The following is an 11,850-nucleotide window of genomic DNA, read 5'->3' on the forward strand; positions in this document are numbered from 1 at the left end:
TGAGTTAACGATCACCGTTGGAGGGCCTCACCGCCTCTTAGTAGGGTGAGGCTGGATGGAACTTGGGGGCAGGGAGAATCAAAACAGTTTGGATTTAATTCTGACAGCCCTGTCCAAGCCACTGGAAGGCACTCATTTCTTCTTTCTTCTGTTTTAAAGCAAGTTATCTAACCTCTTTGAGCCTTTATTTACTTATCTGTAAGATGGGACTATTGATATCTACCCTAGAGCCTGTTGTGAATTTAATGAGATCATACACAAAAATACGTAGCATTGGTCCTGATACATGCTAAGCACTAGTACCAGGCAGCTATCATTACTTTTAAAGCATGAGCTAGCTACATTCCCAGTCTCAATTTGCAAAGCAGTGACAAGTGGTATCACTGAAGGGGAATCCATTGTCTTTCCTCTCTCCCTCTCCCCTCCCTTCTGTTCTTTCTTCCTACTTACCTAAATGTCACTCCTTTTGATTCTTATCTTAATTAAATTACATAAAAGAGAAATCCAACTAAACAAAAGAAGAATAGACATGCAATCTCATCATCAAGAAAAAACACAGGTAAATATGCCAACCCCAAATCTTAACTGAATTGTCCTTACTGAGCATAAAATTCCTTGCACACAAAACAGAAATGGATATATTATACTCAATTTGTGCTCATTAGCTGAAAGAAAGGAGCATGCCAGTTCAAAGGAGACTCCCCCCACCTCCCACCCCATGTACCAATTCCTAAAAGAAAATTCTCAGATGAGGCTAAAGGAATGTTGTGAGAGATTTAAAGCACAATGTCATTAATGACCATCTTAAATTTATCCATGCAGTTGATAACTAAATACCAAACAGGAGGCTGAATTCTGGATATACAAATAAGGGAAAACAGCAACAGATATGAGGCCTGCCCTCACTGAGCTTATAATCAGGAGAGGGAGACTTATTAAACAAGTATATATTAAAATATATATATAAAACATCAGTGGAGATGAATGCTGTGAAGAAAAGAACAGTGTGCCCTGAGAGAGAATGTAATTCAAGTTGGAATGTCAGGGAACGCTCTCTTGGGAAGGCATATTTAGCTCTCTTCTGCCTCAGGGCCTTTGCACTTGCCATTTCTTCTCCCTGGAATAATTTCTCCCAGATTTTCTGCAAGGCTCCTACCACATGTCTTTCAGGAGTCTGTTCAAATGGCCCCTCATCAGAGAGCCCTTCCCAACTAAACCCATCACAGTATCCCCTACCTTGCTCTGCTCTTTCTTATAACTCTGCCAGCACGTAACATATGATAAGTTTGTTGACTAATTACCTGTTCTTTCTTCCCCAATCCTATCCATGGAATGCCAGCTCCAGGAGAGCAGGGACTCTGTTTTGTTCACTGCTGTATTCCCAGCACCTGGAATAGTCCTTCGAGCAATAAATACGTGTTGAGTGAATGAATGGGAAGCAGCCCCAGCGTGGAGGGGGTTAGTGAGGAGAGCTTTCCCAGTGCGGAGACCAGCAAGTGTGTGGCAGGACAGGGCCCTGAGCATTTGATTAGAGAGGGAGGGAAGGAAAGCTGGGGGACCAGAAGGACACAAAATGGCAAAGATGACAGTGAGGCAGTTCTATACACATGTAACATCTCCCCGAAATCAATAGGTCATTATAGCCTATTTGAAAAGTAGAAGGACAGGGCTTCCCTGGTGGTGCAGTGGTTGAGAGTCCGCCTGCCGATGCAGGGGACGCGGGTTCGTGCCCCGGTCCGGGAAGATCCCACATGCCGCGGAGTGGCTGGGCCCGTGAGCCATGGCCACTGAGCCTGTGCGTCCGGAGCCTGTGCTCCGCAACGGGAGAGGCCGCAACAGTGAGAGGCCCGCGTACCGCAAAAAAAAAAAAAAGAAAAGTAGAAGGACAAATACAGTGTGCATGAGACCAGGTTAAAGGGAGTGATGAAAGTGGCCAAATAGGTAAGTCCAATGAACATTCTGCTACCTTGTTATCCTTACAGCCACGAGGGAACCTACCTTTGTCTATTCTGTGTAGGGACAATTCATATTTGTCACCTCATTTAATCCTGCACAAAGGTCTGTGAAATAGGTTCATTTTTCCACTTTACAGTCGAGGAAGCTAAACCTCAGTGAGTTCAAGGGCCTTGCCCCAGGCCACCCAGTGAGTGAGTCGGGGAGCTGGGTGACCCATTTAATGTGGATGGAGTCCTTGTCATCTGCCAGGAAGTCTATAGGTGGACCAGGTACACCCTCAGGAAGGCAACACTAAGAAAAAGAACAGAGAAGAAACAGTGAAATTAGCATGGCCCTTAGAAAATGAGATGCTGCTTAAATTATTTCAGTCTTTCTCAAATATCCAGAGAAAGGTCAGACCAGACAAAAACCTGGACCGCATCTCAAATGATACATTGATTCAGGCCCCCTCAGCTGCAGGGGACACAAGTGTTATTTACTGTTGGCACAGCCTCAGATGGCGACTCAGGGATGCATTACTAGCGGGAAGAGAAAAATTCTGAACAGTCTTCACTGTTCCTCTGAGCACCCGTATCCAGCTGTGCGTGGGCTCCCGCGTAAGTTTTTAGGTCCCTGGAGCCTCACTTCGTAATTTTTTTTTTGGTAAAAGAGCTGTCAGCGGGTAATCAGAGCAAGGACCTTGTAGCGATCGCAATAGGGTATTTTGCCCATAACTTTACATGGTTCCTGGGCTCTACTTCCAGCTATTTAACGTTGATCACTTTAACTGTCGGGGAGATGCAACGCCCTCCCCCTCCCCGCTGTAAGATGCGGGCAGAGGAGTGTCACTGGTCTGCTTAGAACGCCCTGCCCTCCTCCTTAAAGACGTTCCCATCCACGTGAGAATGGGAGGAACACTGAGGTAGGGTGTAATAGGCCAGGAAAAATGAAAGCTGATTTCTGACCAGAGTCCGACAGGTCACTAGAGAAACAGGGTAGATCGTGAGCTGTTTTAGAAGCTCTCACGACAAGTCAGGCATTGTGGTAGGGGCCTTATGCGCACAATCTCTTTAATCCTCACACAAACCTGTGGGGCTTCCATTGTCCTTAAAATGGGGTTCTTGGCATAAATCGCAGAGGAAATGTGAAGCCCTCTAGAAACCACGGAGCATATGATTACAAGATGTCACTGATTTTTTTATCACTTTTTCTCAGACAGATCTGAACACGCTCTCGTGTTGTATTTCACCTAGAATACTGTTTCAGCCTCTGTGGATGTTGTAGCATGGGGTGGTGTATTAGAAAACAAGACCATCGTCTATTTATTTGTTAAGCACTCATTGTGTGCCGGGCATTGGCTGGGTGTCCGGCACACATTGGAACAAGTCAGAGGCAGTGGCTGGCCTCATGGAACTTTTGAGGTAAGGAGAGGGCAATTTATCTTGTTCCAGACCCCACGGACAGGGCCGGCCCTCCCACCAAGCTGAGCTTCCTTAGAGGAAGCCCTACCAGGAACCTGACACCATTATTGGAGGAAAAACTCAAAATAATCTGATGGTAAAAAGCTTTGATTTTGCCAGTGAAAGAGATAGATTAGTAATCAAGAAGGCCAAAAGTAATTGGGACAACGCCAAAGGTTTTAAACAATAGAAGGTAAGTAGCTTTCAGATAAGAAATTTAAAGGCTAGAGATTGAACAAAGATAAAAGTAAATATCTCCTGGGCATGGGATTTGCTTGGGTTTGAGTTTCAAGTTAGAGGGAAGTTAGGCCTCTTCACTGCATGAGTCTAAATCTTCCGGCTCATTTGTTTTAAGCCCAGCCTGATCTAATACACTAATTTAGGGTATCCAGTAGAGTTTGAGAAGTTTTGTTCATTCAGTTTTATTTAATTCTTTATTTTAAGAAATACATTTCTGGGACTTCCCTGGTGGTCCAGTGTTTAAGACTCCAGGCCTTTGCTGCAGGGGTGCAGGTTTGATCCCTGGTTGGGGAAGTAACCCAGCAATAAAATATTCAGGTTAAAGAGAAACATGAAAAAAGAATCTTTCTTCCAAGTCTCCAGAAGACTTTGTCTGATGTGAAAAATAAATATTATGATCATGACAAGAAAAATTATCAACTATTGACAAGTCTACTTAGACAAAGAAAGCCACTAGCCTTACAGGCAAGCATAAGGGGACCAGATGGCAAAGGGATACATGAAATGATAAACTGTTGAGTTGGAAAATAATCTTATTAAAATATAAATGACTCCGCTTGGATAGGGGAGAGCAAAGATAGTGGTCCTGTCTTGGAGCCTCCGGAAGAACTCTCAGCCTGCGGTTTACCGGGCAGATCTGGAGTCCAAGGCCAGACATCCCACACCGTGCCCATGGTTACCCCTCCAACTGTCAGGTGGTGGGTGAAAAATGAGATGGGAACGTGAAGGACCTCTGGAAAAGTGCTGTGGAAATGTACAAATACGGGGAAACCCTAGACGCAGGACACTGCCCTCCAGGCCCCTGAGAGGACAGTCATGCCTTCTGGGAATTGTGGCCGGATCCGCTATTTATCTTATTAACGATGTAGACTTGGGATGTTGGCTGTCTTTCCTCTTCCTCTTCTCACACTTTGCTTCAGTGACCCAGTCTTCCACCACTCTGCCTGTCTTCGTTTCTTAGGGCTGCCATAACAAAGTACCACACACTGGGTGGCTTCCATAACAGGAAGTTAATTTCTCACCGTTCTGGAGGCTGGAAATCCAAGCTCCAGGTGTTGGCAGATGCGGTTTCTCCTGAGGTCTCTCTCCTCGGCTTGTAAACGACGGCCTTCTCTCTGTGTCCTCATGGGGTCATTCCTCAGTGTGCACATCCCTGTCTGTGTGTGTGTCCAAATCCCCTCTTTTTATAAAGACACCAGTCAGATTGGATTAGGGCCCACCCTAATGGCCTCATTTTACTTTATTACCCTAGAGACCTTAACTCCAAATCCGGTCACATTCCGGGGTACTGAGGATTAGGGTTCCAATATATGAATTTGCAGGTACAAAATTTAGCCTGTAACACTGCCTTTGAAGACGTCTCACTAGGAGGCAGGACAGTATGCGTAGTGGGTAGGTCTGAGTTTTCGCGCTGACCAGACTGCTCGAGTTCAGACTCTCCCGCTACCACCTACTAGGTTTGTGATCTGAGGCAAGTTTTGTAACTTCTCTGAGAGTCAGTTTCCTTGTTTGTATCACAGGCACACTAAGGGCTTGTGAGGACTGAGAAGTTATTACATGGAGGTAGCGCCCGGCACGTGGGAAGGGTTGGGTGTTAATCATCATTTTGTTCTGCTGTCAGCTTCCAAGTCTCTCTCTCCATGAGCTCTCTCACGATCTGTATCTGACTGTCCAAATGCACCTGCCCACCTCCACACCAATGCCATGCCCTCACTCTCTCCTCAAAAGATACTGACTTGGGGGCTTCCCTGGTGGCGCAGTGGTTGAGAGTCCACCTGCCGACGCAGGGGACACGGGTTCGTGTCCCGGTCCTGGAAGATCCCACGTGCCGCGGAGCGGCTGGGCCTGTGAGCCATGGCCGCTGAGCCTGCGTGTCTGGAGCCTGTGCTCCGCAACAGGAGAGCCACAACAGTGAGAGGCCCGTGTACCGCAAAAAAAAAAAAAAAAAAAAAATTGATACTGACTTGGGTATCGTGATGGATCTGGTTCAAATAAGACAAACCCCTGCCCTTGAACCCCCTGCCTACTGGGGGATCCAGGCAAGTGAACTGTAAACCTCAATACAATGTAATTAATGTCATGACAGATGTGTGCGCAGTTCAGTTTCGAAACGCTGTTAAAGCCATGGAAGGGATGGAAGAGAGGAAACAATACATCCTGAGCAGGGTTGGGCCAGGTGGGCGAGAACGAGGAGGAGGAAGGGTTGGGAAAGTTTCACAGAATAGAAAACGTAAGTTGAGACTTAAGGAGTGAATAGAATTCATCAAACAGAAAAGGGAAGGGCACAAGCCTTTCTTCTTTGAGGTCTAGGCTGTTCTGCCTTCCCTTCCACATCCTTCCCACCCCTTCTGGTCCCCTTGCTCCTGGTGGGTTGATATAACAGACTTCCTTGTTCCTTCCCTGGTCCAGTGAGGACTTTGACATTTGGCTCAAAATCATCCTTTCCACCCCAATAATGCCTTCATTTTACAGCTGCTCCACCTGCAATTTAAAACTCCAAGATACATATTTATGTTCCCGGCCTTCTTACTCCTGTTTCTGTCTCCCCACCTGTTCCCTAACCTCATAAAGACTTCTATTTACGCATCTCGGAGTTGAACCACCCTAAAGGTCTCTGGACAGGTCTGCAGATTTAAGAACTTTCACGGCCCCCATCGACTCACAGAATACGGGCGAACACCTCAACCCGGCGCTGACCCTCCACCGGGCTCTCTTTCCAGTCTCATTTCTCTCTCTATCCTCTTTTCACCCCCTGTGAGGGATCCTGGCCTCCTGGTCCATCAGCTGTATCCCGGATAGTGCTAGACACTGGGGACATAAATAAAAAAGCACAGTTCTTGCCCTTGAGCAGCTGCCAGCTTATTCAAGAGCTAAGAAGCAACCTGACAGTGATCACCTTTCTCAAATCCAAAGCCAGGATGAAAGGTTCCTCCTTACCTCCATAAACCCCGGACCTTTTATGTGACCCTGTGGGTGTACTCACCTCGTTTGCTAGCTTTTTTGCCAGAACTATGTCTGGGGGTCCAGAGCCCTTTGTCGTGCTCTGGGTTTACAAACAACGTGGCCACTGAATGAGAAGGTAGCCCTACTGTGGGACTGGCAGGGGCTTGAACAAAGCCTCAGGCTCAGATGACCACTCCGCTGGGTTGACTGGTAGGCAGTGCTCTGACTAGACTGGCTGCCTCAGGGTGGCGATGTGAAGAGGTACTGCCAGTATCTTTGGGACCATGATGCTGGCAACAGATGCTTGCTCAGGCAATTGCGTGGGCTGTCAACACCCACAATGACTATCCTCAAAATAAAATCTCTCCATCTAAAGGCTCCTATCCCATCCGTCCTTCCCAGAAACGTTGCCCTGCCGCTTGCCGTTTCTCTCTGCTGTATCTTCAACCTCTCTCGAGATCTCTCCCATCAACGTTTAAATAGTCCTGTCTCTCATGCTGAACAACAAAAAGACCTTTTAAGCTCCACATCCTCTTTCAGCAGCTGCCACTCCTTCGCACAGCCCATTTCCTGAAAGCATTGTCCGTATCTGTCATCTCCGTTTCCTTCCATTCCACATAGGCTTCAGATTCCTTAGACACTAATGCCTCCCTTCTTCTTGGGACAGTCTCTTTTCTGGGTTCCCATGGTATAACGCTTCCTGGTTTGCTTCCCATCCCTCTGGTCACATCTACTTTGGCTCTCATGCAGCCTCTTCCGAAGGTTTCATGGACTGGAGTCCTCAAAGTCTGTTCCTAGGCTCTCTTCTCCTCTTACTTTGCACTCTCTCCCTTGACCCATGATTTCAACGGATGCACATACGCTCCCAATACGAACCTCTAACTGCGACATCGCCTCTGTACCTCAGACTTGTCGATCTTACTGTCTCCTTGACGTCTCTTCTTGGATGTCCCAAAGGCACTTCCAATTAAAGTCATAGAAAACTGAACTCGTGGTGGCCACGCCCATCCTCTCTACCCACTCACCCTGCCATGATGCTCTTCTCTGTTTCTCATCTCAGTAAGTGGTATCACCATCCCTCCTAGTATGCAAGCCAGAGGTTTCATCCTTGAAAACTCTCCTTTCCCTTAACCATTTATCAGTTCATCACCAAGTCCTGCTGTTTCTGCTTACTAGATGTGCCCTGAAATTTTCTCTTGTCTTCAACTCCACTGCCATCACCCTAGTCCATTCCTCCCTTCTCTCTAAGCTAGCTTACTACACTAATTTTTCAAATGGATCCCTGCGTCCATTCCTGCCCCTCTCATTTAGTCACTGTACTGTAGCCAGAGTGCTCTTCCTGAAAGACAAATCTGGCTGTGGCATCCCCTGTACAGCCTGAAGGATTACAAGAGCTTCCTGTTGCTCTTAGGATGGAGAGCAGAGCTGTACCAAACCTCCACCCATGTGTCACCACTGTGCCCCATACCAACCCCACTGCCATTCTCTCTGCATTCTCTGTTCTCGACTACACTGGCCTTTTTTAGTTCTTCAAATGACCAACTGCACTTCCTCTCCAGGCACAGCGCCTTTGCTGTGCCATTTTCCCTATCTGGGGTACTTTTCACGTGGTTCACTTGGTCATCGGGTTGCCTCTCAGTCATTATTTCCTCCCTCATTAGGTGGGTCCCCCTATTTATGCTTTCGGAGGATCTAACGTAGTGGTCATTTTGTATTTGTTTGTGTGGTACTTTGATCATTCCCTCTTTCCACCTCTAAATGATAAGTTTCACGAAGCCCAGACGTTTCCACTCACCACTGTACCTTCTCTGTCTATCACAGTGATTGACAGAGGATGTCATTACAACAGATGCCTCTATGCCTAGCACTTAACAGTGAGCCTAGTACACAGTAGGCATTCTACCAATGTTGCTGAAAGGGTGACTGAGCACATGGACGGTGGATGTTCTGATGCCTTTTCTAATTCCTTGGAGGACACTAAAAATTTTTTCAAAGATATGTAACAGAGCAGACACAGTTCAAATAATTAAGTCTCATCCTACTGGGAGATTTATTTACTGGAAGAAGCATGAAAAAAGGGTACACTGAGTGACAGTGGTTAATTCCCACATCTCCTCAAGAGTTGACCCAAGTGACCTCTGGACTCTTCCTGGCATGAGTAATCTAGTGTGGAAAACATTATGTTGTGAACTGGCTGTGTTTTGGTGCTTTCACTTTTCCATAATATTTTCCAGAATTCAAAATATTATATCTGAATCATCGCTAAGTGAATTAGATCATTTTCTTCCCAGTCTATCTTTGACTAGCAATCTCCTACTGTGATGGGTGTTGACGCCATGTCACCCAGGATTCTCACAGGGTAGAGGCTGCTAAGCAGTGAGAATTGTTTGCCGGAGGTTGTAGAATCATTTCTGATGGAGGGGAAAGGAGCTGTCTTTTAAACATGGGAATTCCTTAGTTCCTCAGGGTTACGTTAAACGTTCTTCTGCTGATGGTGAGTGAAATGATTCCATGAGTTCCCCAGTCTCCCTCTGAATTATGATTCCGTGATCCTATTAATGTTTGACAGAAGGGCAAGTCTTAATGCGCAATTCCATATAACCCCTGAGATTCCTCCTGGGGATGAAACTGAATAGAAAATGGAATATATCATAGTGATGGGAATCTGGCTGTGTGCTTTGGAATAGTAACTAGCTGCACAGCTTCGTCTCCTAGGAAACAAGCAAAGCCTGATGTGAGGATCTTGGAGGGCTCGTGCTACTGACTCAAAATTTGTCTGGGTTTGGCTTCATGGTGGGAGGGAACACATGTGATATTTTATCTGTGAGTCTGGGAACACTGACAAATGGTGTCCTAAGTGATTTAAGAAACCAACAGTGCATAACCAAAAAGATCAAGGTGCAACCACCAGCTTTATGTTAGAAAGGTGGGAATGTGGGTCAGCGAGCTGTGGAAAGTTTTCGGCTGTTTTGCACATAATGCTAAATATCAGGATGATTCATGGGAAAAAAAAAAAGACAGCCAAACACCTGCCCATTTGGTTTCTATGTTGCCAAACACTGAGACATTTGGAAACATGCAACTGTCTGACGTTGAAATGACAAACTTTCTGGATGAAAAATCGTGTGGATTTTTTTTCAATTATTTTGGTGCTGCATAAATCATTTTTGAAAAGTTTATTATATGTAATTAGGATTTACATTGCATTTCAAACCATAAACTATGGCTATCCAGAGAGCTGTTTTTTGTTTGTTTTGGGGGGGCTTTGTGATAAACGTTTTCCAGTTCTATTATGGAATTTTTCCCAAGGGAAAGGTTATAGACACTTCAACTTGATCTTTCAGCAGCAGCCCATCCAGGTGGCCATGCCCTCCTCCCTAGAGCATCCCCCTCTCTTGACATCACCCCTGCCGGTTCTCCTCCCACAGCTCCGGACCCTGTGGGTCAGAGGCCTTTACCAGATCCTACAGATCAGTCTGACTTCTTGTACTGGAGTCACTCTGTTCTAGTTCTTCTCTCTCTGTCTGGTTCTATCTCTATTTCTCTTTACATTCTCTAATCATTTCCTTGATGATTCCATGCATGCCCATGAATACAAGTACTATCAATAGGCTGACAACGTCTAAATTTGTATCTCTGACCCATTTCTCCCAGCTGAGCTCAAAGAGTAAGTCCAGTTCCCTACATGGAATCTCTGGATGTCTCAGAGATGTGTCAAATGCAATATGTCCAAAAGAGAAATGATGATCTTCCTCCCCAAGCCTGCTGTCTTTTCATAGTGAATGATCCCACCATCCACCACAACCCAGGGTCACCTTTGATGTCTTCCTCTGTCCCACCTTTCACATCCAGTCATCACAAATACACCTCATACATATCTCGTAAGTGTTCCTTCCCTCCCTCTTCAATGTCATCCCTCAGTCCAGGCCAACATCATTGCTGACCTAGATGACTGTGATATCTTCCTAACTGACCCCCTGTATCCACTCCTGTCCTCTAACAATCTATTCTCTACACCAGGTAGGGAATGCAAACCAGAAATGCAAACCAGATCGTGTAACTACTCTGCTTAAATCTCTCCTAGGATCCCCTACCACCTGTGGGAGCAGCAGGAAGAATGGGCTTGCAGGGTGAGACTCTGAATTATGTCTTAGAAGTGTTGAGCTTGAAATGCCTGTGGGGGGCTTCCCTGGTGGCGCAGTGGTTAAGAATCCGCCTGCCAATGCAGGGGACACGGGTTCAAGCTCTGGTCCGGGAAGATCCCACATGCCGAGGAGCAACTAAGCCTGTGCGCCAAAACTACTGAGCCTGCGCTCTAGAGTCCGTGAGCCACAACTACTGAGCCCGCGTGCCACAACTACTGAAGCTCACGTGCCCTAGAGCCTGTGCTCTGCAACAAGAGAAGCCACCGCAACGAGAAGCCCGTGCACCGCCATGAAGAGTAGCCACCGCTCGCTGCAACTAGAGAAAGCCCGCAAGCAGCAGCGAACATCCAACGCAGCCAAAAATAAATAAATAAATAAATAAATAAAAAAGACATGCCTGTGGGACACTCAGTTAGGGTCTGCTGGGCAGATGCAGAGGGAAGGCACAGTAGGAGATGTAACTATGGTAGTTGCTGCTGTAACTAAGAACCAAATGGAGACGTTATAAAGGTAAACTAGAAGGTCCAGTCAGAGCTCACAAAATGGTAACCACACTTGGGTGTGACCATAGCATTCTAGAGGATGTAGAGGGTGGGGAACTCTGACTTGCTAGGACCCCCAGAACTAACCAGTGTTTTAGTGGCTGTTTTGTATACACCTGACTCACAAGAGATTGATGTACGATCACCATGTCAATTCATTCATTTAGAGTGAGAAATAGAAATACTAAAAATTCTCCCAAAGACTCAAGTTCACCACTCAATACATTCTCTGCCTGTAAGACAAATTATGACCAGCAGGCTGCTTCGCGAGCGTAAAATCCAAGGTAAGGAAGTGAGATGAACGATTCTTACTGAATTGTTGGTCCAGAATATTCATATACATATTTCCAGAAATTGTTGAGCCTGTGTCTTAAAGTTGTTGCTGCATAGCTAACCTTGAGGTTGAGAAAAAAACAGTGGAGTTTTTAAAAAAATTTTATTGAAGTATAGTTGATTTACAATGTTGTGTTAATTTCTGCTCTACAACAAAGTGACTCAGTTATATATATATATACATTCTTTTTCATAGTCTTTTCCGTTATGGTTTATCACAGGATATTGAATATAGTTCCCTGAGCTATACAG

Source organism: Tursiops truncatus, chromosome 18, assembly GCF_011762595.2.
Source record: "Tursiops truncatus isolate mTurTru1 chromosome 18, mTurTru1.mat.Y, whole genome shotgun sequence".
NCBI classification, from domain to species: Eukaryota; Metazoa; Chordata; class Mammalia; order Artiodactyla; family Delphinidae; genus Tursiops; species Tursiops truncatus.